Source organism: Dasypus novemcinctus, chromosome 4 (assembly GCF_030445035.2).
Source record: "Dasypus novemcinctus isolate mDasNov1 chromosome 4, mDasNov1.1.hap2, whole genome shotgun sequence".
In the NCBI taxonomy this organism is placed as follows: domain Eukaryota; kingdom Metazoa; phylum Chordata; class Mammalia; order Cingulata; family Dasypodidae; genus Dasypus; species Dasypus novemcinctus.
Genome location: NC_080676.1, coordinates 162,534,486 through 162,542,563, shown reverse-complemented (window position 1 = coordinate 162,542,563; position 8,078 = coordinate 162,534,486). Strand labels below are relative to the sequence as shown.

General features: G+C 37.7%; 1 non-coding gene and 1 pseudogene across 1 annotated transcript; both read left to right on the top strand.

Moving 5' to 3' along the window:
- The first annotated feature begins 588 nt into the window (after nt 1-588).
- On the top strand, nt 589-683 carry LOC111761872 (U6 spliceosomal RNA; annotated as a pseudogene).
- Nucleotides 684-7,272: 6,589 nt separating this feature from the next.
- LOC111761871 (U6 spliceosomal RNA) lies at nt 7,273-7,380 on the top strand. Its single transcript, XR_002795108.1, has one exon. It is a non-coding gene; the product is annotated as a U6 spliceosomal RNA (small nuclear RNA).
- Nucleotides 7,381-8,078: the final 698 nt, after the last annotated feature.

Sequence of the window (8,078 nt, the reverse complement as noted above, 5' to 3'; positions counted from 1 at the left end):
ATCCCATCTGGCTTCGAGTTCTCTGATTTACTGAAGCAGTCAGAGACCTGGGAGAGGATTTTCTAGTCTTCAGATCGCTCACTGCAGACAGGCCCATATTTAAAGGATCACTTAGACATGTATCTGGTTTGCTTTCCATGTGCTACAAGATCTGATTTTTCCAGAGAGTTTATCCTAGATGCACAGTATACATACATACTAATGTGTCCAGTTAGCTGGACTCACTCGTTCTAGCCACGAGAAACTGGGCATCTCACTAAAATGAATAGAATTTAGACAGTGATCTAATGTTGGTCTAGTTGAGGATGAGGATAAAGACATAAATTTGAGTTTTAAAAGCATCATGATTTTTTTCCCATGCAAAACTCGTGGAAGTTACTCATGAAAACAAAAACATCAACAGAGGACGAGAGAGGCACCAGCACACACATCTGACCCCTCGTTCAACTTAAGGAGAGTTTCGACGTCCTTTCCTAACACACGCTCATTTTTGGAAAGTGAAAGTGTTCATCGTGCCATGATTTCAATGGTTCCTGTGCAAATACATTACACAGGGGGACAAAATGTGTATTAAAAGAAAGGAATAGTGCTTGCTTTGGCACCGCATGTACTAAAACTGGAAGGATATAGCATGGCCCCTGTGCAAGGATGACTTGCTAATTCTTGAAGCACTCCATATTTTTGAAGAACTTGTGTCATTGATATGAAGATTGTGGTCACCAGAGGTTCTGTGGGGTGGGGGTGGGGGAGTGGGGGAGGAAAGAATAGGTGGAACATGGGGCATTTTTAGGGTCTTGGAATTGCTCTGCATGATATTGCAGTGATGGATGCAGGCCGTTATACGTTTTGTCAAATCCTTTAAAACTGTACAGTCAAAAGTTCAAACCAAAATAGAAACTGTAGACCTCGGTTAGTAGTTAACGCTTCATTATTTGTTCCTCAAATGTAACAAATGTACTGCAATGGTGTAAGATATTAATGGGAAAATGCAGGAGGGAGTTGGAGGTTTATGGGAATCCCCTTACTTTTGATGTAACTTTTATGCAATCTAAATCTATAAATAATGTTTATTCTATGAAAAAATAATAAAGGAATAAAATGTTGAGCCAAACGCTGCTCAGAACACACGACAAAGCCAAAGTCAGCCAGGTTCATAAATCCTCAAATGAAACCCTTATGATTTTAACCCCACATTTGAGCCCGACTGTAACAGCAAATTCACATCCAACCATGCTATATCATTAATGAGAAGGTTTATCACTGTGGGCCTTGAAAATGACAGTTTGGATTTCATGTGCCAGTGTGGTATGGAAAGTGTGTCTGGGAAGCTTAGCAGCATATTAATGCTATTAATTTTTTCCCCTGGGAGTTTGCTGGGTCAGAAGGCACAAAGTCACTGGTTTGCAGGCTGCAGGGTGGCCCAGGCTGGACGTTCTTGGCCAAGTGTCTCAGAGACTGACTTTTCCCAGGGATTAGTTAACTCCTGGCGATGGCTTGTTGCTCCCACAGCACCAGGGAACCACTTACTGTGAACGAGGGTTTGCAAAATATCTTTCCTCTACCATGAAATTACAAATAAAGCTGCTATGAACAATGCACTTGTCTTCAGAGTAGGGACATGTTTTTCTTTTTCTTGGGTAAATACCAGGGAGTGGAATGACTGGCTCATATCATAGATGTATGTTTAGCTTTTTAAGAAAACTGCTAAACTGTTTTCCAAAGTGGTAGTGCCATTTTGCACTCCGACCAGCAGTGCGTGAAAGTTTCCATTGCCCCACATCCTTGCCGACACTCGAAATGGTCAGTCTTTTTAAATTAAGACAGCCTAATAGGCACGCAGTGGTAGCTCACTGGTTTTTATTTGGATTCCCCTTAAGACTAATGGCGTGGAGCCTCTTTTCGTGTGCTTATCTGCCATCCATATCTCTTCGGTCAAGTATCAGTTCAACTGTTTTACCTACTTTGGGGATGGTGGTGGGTTGGGGTGTGGTTTTTTTAAATTAATGACTTCTGAAAGTTGTCTATGTTGTCTGTATATTCTGGCAACAAGTCCTGTATCAAGAGATGTAGATTGGAAATTCTTTTTCCTAGTCTGTGTCTTGCCTTTTCATTCTCTTAGTGTCTTCTGAAGAGCAGACGTTCTTACTTTTGATGAAGTAAATTTAGCAAATTTTTCTTCCATTCGTTGTGCTTTGGTATTGTATGTAAGAAACCTTTGCCTACCCCACGGATATTTTTCTCCTATGATTTCTTCTGGAATCTCTATACTTTTAGGTTTTAGTTTAGGTCTATGATCATTTTGAGTTAATTTTTGCATATGGTGTGAATTGTCTTTGCAGCTTTGCCCAAAATCAATTTCCCATATTTTGCTGAACTCTCTGTTCTGTTCCATTGGTCTATCGCTCTATTTCAGAGGTTGGTGAGGTTGTCAGATTCTGGCCCACTGCCTATTTTTGTAAACGGAGTTTTATTGGGACACAGCCACACTCATTCATTTATATATTGTCTACATCTACTTTCATGCTACAGTGGTAGGGTTCAGTAGTTTTAACTGCCAACCATTGCTCTAGCTTTTCGAATATGTGGGATGCCTTTAAAATAACTATTTAAATGTTCTTGCCCACTAATTTTATCCCATGTTATTTCTTCCATATGGACCATCAATTAGTTTCGATTGGATTTTCTCCTTTTTATGAGTTGTATTTTCCTGCCTCTTTTTCATGCCAGGTCATTTTTTATTGGCTGCCAGACATTGTATATTTTAATTTGTTGGCTGCTGGATATTTTTGTAATCCTATAAATCTTACTGAGATTTGTTCTGGGATGCAGTGAAGTTATTTGGAGGAAGGCCGATCTATTCAGTCTTGCTTTTAAGCTTGGCTAGGTGGGACCAGAGGAACATTTATTTTAAGATTAAACTTTCCTCACTATTGATGCAAAATCCTGAGTACTGTATTTGATGTTCCATGAACCATGAGGTTTTTCCTTCTGGGTGGTGAGAACAGGCATTATTTCTAGCCCTGCATGAGATCTGTAGATTGGGCTCTCTGCTCTGCCCCTAGCCCTGGAGAGGTTCATCAAATGCATACTCAGCTCAGTACTCAGTTGAACACTCAAGGACGCCCTCTGCAGATCTCTGACGCACTGTCTAGCCCTGTGCAGCTCTCTCCTCTCTGGATATCTTAATTCTAGATGCCTTGGCCTCCCCGGACTCCCAGCTCCATCTCCCCAGCTCAGGTAAGGAGACTGCCAGAGTTGCCTTCTGGAAACTCTTCAGGCAGCAAGCTGGGATGATTATGGGGCCCGTTGCCTTCCATTCCCATCTCTCAGGGGTCATTTTTCTTCATTGCTTGATGCCCAATAGCATGAAAATAGACTGGGAGGGTAAATCTGGTCCCTGTCACTCCTTCTTGGCATTGTTGGCACAGAGTTGCCTTTAACAGCCATTTCTTAACACCTAGCAGAAATCCTTGATGAGACTGATAGAAGGTCCAAATTAATACGTATTGGGAATGAAAATAGTAGAGATTCCACAGACACTTAAAATTAAGAAAAGTGTATTATAATCAATTTCATGCTAATATTGAAATGTTCAATGAAACAGACAAGTTCCAAGAAAAATACGGTTTACTAGAACAGATGCAAGAAAAAATGAAAGAGCCTAAATAATTCTGTATCTTTTTTGATGAATGTGAAACTGTACTTGAAATTGAAATCTTCCTTCATAGAAAATTCTAGGCACATGTTGTAAATTATCTATAAATAATATCAAACTCACCCACTGCTCCTTCTAGACAATACAAAAACAGAAATATTTCTCAACAAATTTATGAAGCAAACATTATAATGGAGGTACTGGCCAGTGCAATACAATGTGAAAAAGAAATAAAGATACCCAGCTTTGGTAAGCAGGGAATAAAACTATTTTGTTATTCACAGATAATGCAAATGTATACCCAGAAAATCCAAAAGAAATCATAGATGAGGATTAATAACTGAATTTACCAAAGTCCTTGGAAAAACAAGATCAAGATTAAACTTTATTGTATTTATATGTATCAGCAATAAACAACTAGAAATTGAAAATTTTAAAGCAACACCATTTCCATTAGGACCCCAAAAATGCCAATACACAATAGTAACACTAGCAAATGACGAACAAAGCCTCTACACGGAACACCCAAAGTCATTATTAATAGAAATTAAATAAGAATAAATAAATAGAGGAATAAACCATGATTAAAGATTGGAAGACTCAATATTCTAAAGGTTTTGATTCTCCTCAAATTGATTTACAGATTTAACAGGATCCTTATTACAGTCCCAGTTTTATTTATGTGGGTGTGTATAAATTTACAAGCTGATTCTCAATTTTATATGGAAATGAAAAGGTCCGAGAATTGTTGCAATAACTTAGAAGAAGAACAATTTGGAGGACTTATACTAAAAGATATCAAGACAGTATAACGTTCAGAAAGAAACACATACCATCCTTGTATTGGCACAAGGATAGACAATAAACCAATGGAATAGTAAAGAACTCAGGATCAGGTCCATACACTTATAGGAACCTGATTTATGAGAAAGATAGCACTGCACAGTTATGAAGAAAGGACTGAGTTTTCAAAATATAGTGCTGAGTCAATTGGATAATTATATGGAAAATAAATGAATCTTGACCCTACCTGAAGGCATAGTAAAAGTATTTTTTGAGTATGTGAATTCCAAGCATAAAAATAAAACAATAAACCTTCTAAAAGGTAACACTGGAAAATATCTTTATGACCTTAGTGTAGACTAAGTTCTAATATAGGACAAAAATGCATTAACCGTAGAGGAAAAGATGGACAAATCAGACCATTTTGATTAAAAACTCCCTTCACTAAAAGACACCATTAAGAGAGTAAAAGACACCAGTAAGAGAGTAAAAAGGCAAGTTGAGAAGTAGGAGAAGATATTTGTAATTCATGTAATTGAAATAGGACTTTTTCAGGCCCTGGGCCTCAACAGACTTCAGCTCCTATACTCTGGTTTATTGGACTTACCCCACTCAGCTAACATGGAGGTGAAGAAGGTCAACCACCACCCCAGGGAGCCAAGAGTGCCTATAACTGAAAGCAGGAGAATTGCATCTAGCACCTATGTGGAATCTAAGCCCCCTCTTGATATAGATGTGGAGTGGACACAACCATTCCAGGGTCCACAGGTTGGAGGAATAGAGTATGGATTAGAGTGGACTTACTGATATTCTACTATGGAACTATTGTGATTAGTAATCGAAGAAAATGTGGCATTGGTGTGGAGAAAGTGGCCATGGTGGCTGCTGGGGGTGGGGAGTGGGAGGAAGAGATGTGATGTGGGGGCATTTTCGGGGGTGGGAGTTGTCCTGGGTGGTGCTGCAGGGACAGTTACTGGACATTGTATGTCCTCCCATGGCCCAGTGGGTGAACTGTGGGAGAGTGTGGACTATGGTGTGGACCATTGACCATGAGGTGCAGCAGTGCTCAGAGATGTATTCACCAAATGGCAATAAATGTCTTATGATGATGGAGGAGGTTGTTATGGGCGGAGGAGTGGGGTGAGGGGTTGGGGGGTATATGGGGACCTCATTTTTTTTAAATGTAACATTAAAAAAATAAATAAAGAGAAAAAAAAAAGATAAAGGACTTTTATCCAGAATATATAAAAAACTGAAAATTAGGAAGAAAAGACCATTGACAGGGAAAATGGGCAAGAGATGTCACAAAAAAAGAATATCAAAATAGTCAATGAATACTGTATATGAAAAGATGTTCATAAGCAAAGTAAAAATTAAAATTAAAATTATAGAGAGATATCATTACCGATCTCCAGAATGGCAATATCTAAAACTGTTGACAACTTTGTACTGGCGAGGGTATAGAGCAACAGCTGTCTAGCTGATCATACACAATTCTATGCTGGAGCATGCGAATAGAAATGTGTACATAGATGCACCACAGACACATACCAGAATTTTGTTGTTGGCATTATTCAAAATAACCCCAAAAGGGAAATAACTCATCAATAAAAACATATATAAATACATCACGGTATGCTTATACAATGGGGTCTACACAGCAATGAAAAGAAACTGCTGCTATATCCAACAACATGGATCAATCTCAAACACATAAAGTACATACTGGATGATTCCATTTATATGAAGTTCAAAGACAAGGAAAATTACCTACGATGCTATAAGTCAGGCTAGTGGTTTCCCATGGGGAGAAAAGGAATTAGTGACTGGACAGGACATAAGGGGGCTTCTAGTGTTGTGATAATGCTCTTTTTCTTACTCTAGGTGAGTTTACATTAATGTGTTCATTTTGTGAAAATTTACTGAGCATGTACATATAATTTGTGTATTTTTCTGTATATGGTTTATATGTTAAGTAAGATTTTAGTTTAAATAAATCCAAGTAAAGGTAAAAAATTCAAACAGCCTAGATATACAAATTAAATAATGAGTATCTCTCTCACCATACCCTCTTATCAAAGGTAAACCCTCTTAAAAGTTTCTATCAGTCTCTCCAGAAGTATACATATACTGGCAACTTCTATTTAATATATGAAATAAATATACTTTTGTCAGTGTTTAGCATAATACCATTAGTATAAATTTTGCATGTGTGTATATATTTATTTTTGTTTACTGCTTTGTGCAAGGTATATAAATAAGGAAGTTTAGTCCTTTTCAAACTCATGCTTCCAACAATTTTAAATAACTTTTTCCATATATAATTTTGCATTTTTGTGTTCATTTTTATTTCAAACTTCTGACCTTTGGATCTTGCCTAGAAGATGATCAATTCACTTACCTATGCTTTCTTGCAGAAATTTTATGATTTAATTTTTCCAATTTAATGTTTTTCTCCACCTGTGGTTTAGTAGTTGGGGCCTAAGAAATGAGATACAAAGTCCATTTTGTTTTTTTCCCAAATAATCAATTTTCATAGTCTCTTTATTAATAATTTCTTTTTTTCCCCACTGATTTGAAATGTCACTTTAATAATGAGATATGTTTCATTAGTAAATCATTTTATCTATAGATTCTTCATTCTGTTTTAATGATGTATTTGTTCTCCAGAATGAAACACTTTAAAATATTTCAGTGTCGTGTGCTTTAATATTTGATAGGGCTAGCCCTCCATCATATTCTTCTATTGCAATTTTTTTCTGACTGTTCTTACATACTTGTACTTAACCATTTGTCTGGTTAAAAATGTTTTTGGTATTTAAACTGACATTGCAGTGCTTGCTTTGGCAGCACATATACTAAAAATTGGAATGACACAGAGAAGATTAGTGCGGTCCGTGCACAAGGATGACACTCAAATTTGTGAAGCATTCCATATATTTTGCAGGTGAACACGGGAGATTGTCAGGTATACGGTTGAAACTATAATGTTGAGGAAACTCTTTAGAAAATACAATAAGGAAGGGTTACTGGGTTAAGGTTTGACGGGGGCATCTGGCACAAGTTGCACCTGGGGCAGGCTTCTAGGGAGTGTGTGAGTTCTCATCTTGTCATAGTGTGTTATATCAGTGGGTGGAGACCCCTACAATGAGTGGGAAGGTGTTATATCCCCATCCTGGGGAGGCCTGATGTTCTCAAACAGAGGAGAGGTGTCTCTCAAGAGCATGGATGGCTCCCAATGAGGGAGAACAGACTAGTGTGTCAAGCCCTTAGCATTGTTGCAAGTATATATGAATCTTGTCCTTCAGGCACTGAAGCTTGATTGTCACTGTGGGCCTGAAGGGAAGTGGGAAAGAGGAATAGAATAGTTGGAAGAGGGGGTAAATGGGGATCAATGGAAGTGTTCCACAAGATCATGCAGTGATGGATATAGGCCATGTTAAATGTCACCAAAAATTTATAAGAGTGTATAGTCTAAAATGTAAACCATAATGTAACAAAAAATTTATAAAAATGTACAGTCTAAAGTATAAATCATAATGTAAACCATAATGGAACCATGATTGGTAGCTATATTTCAATATCTGTACATCAGTTGTAGCAAACGTAACATCCATATATAAAAAGATCATTGCTGGGG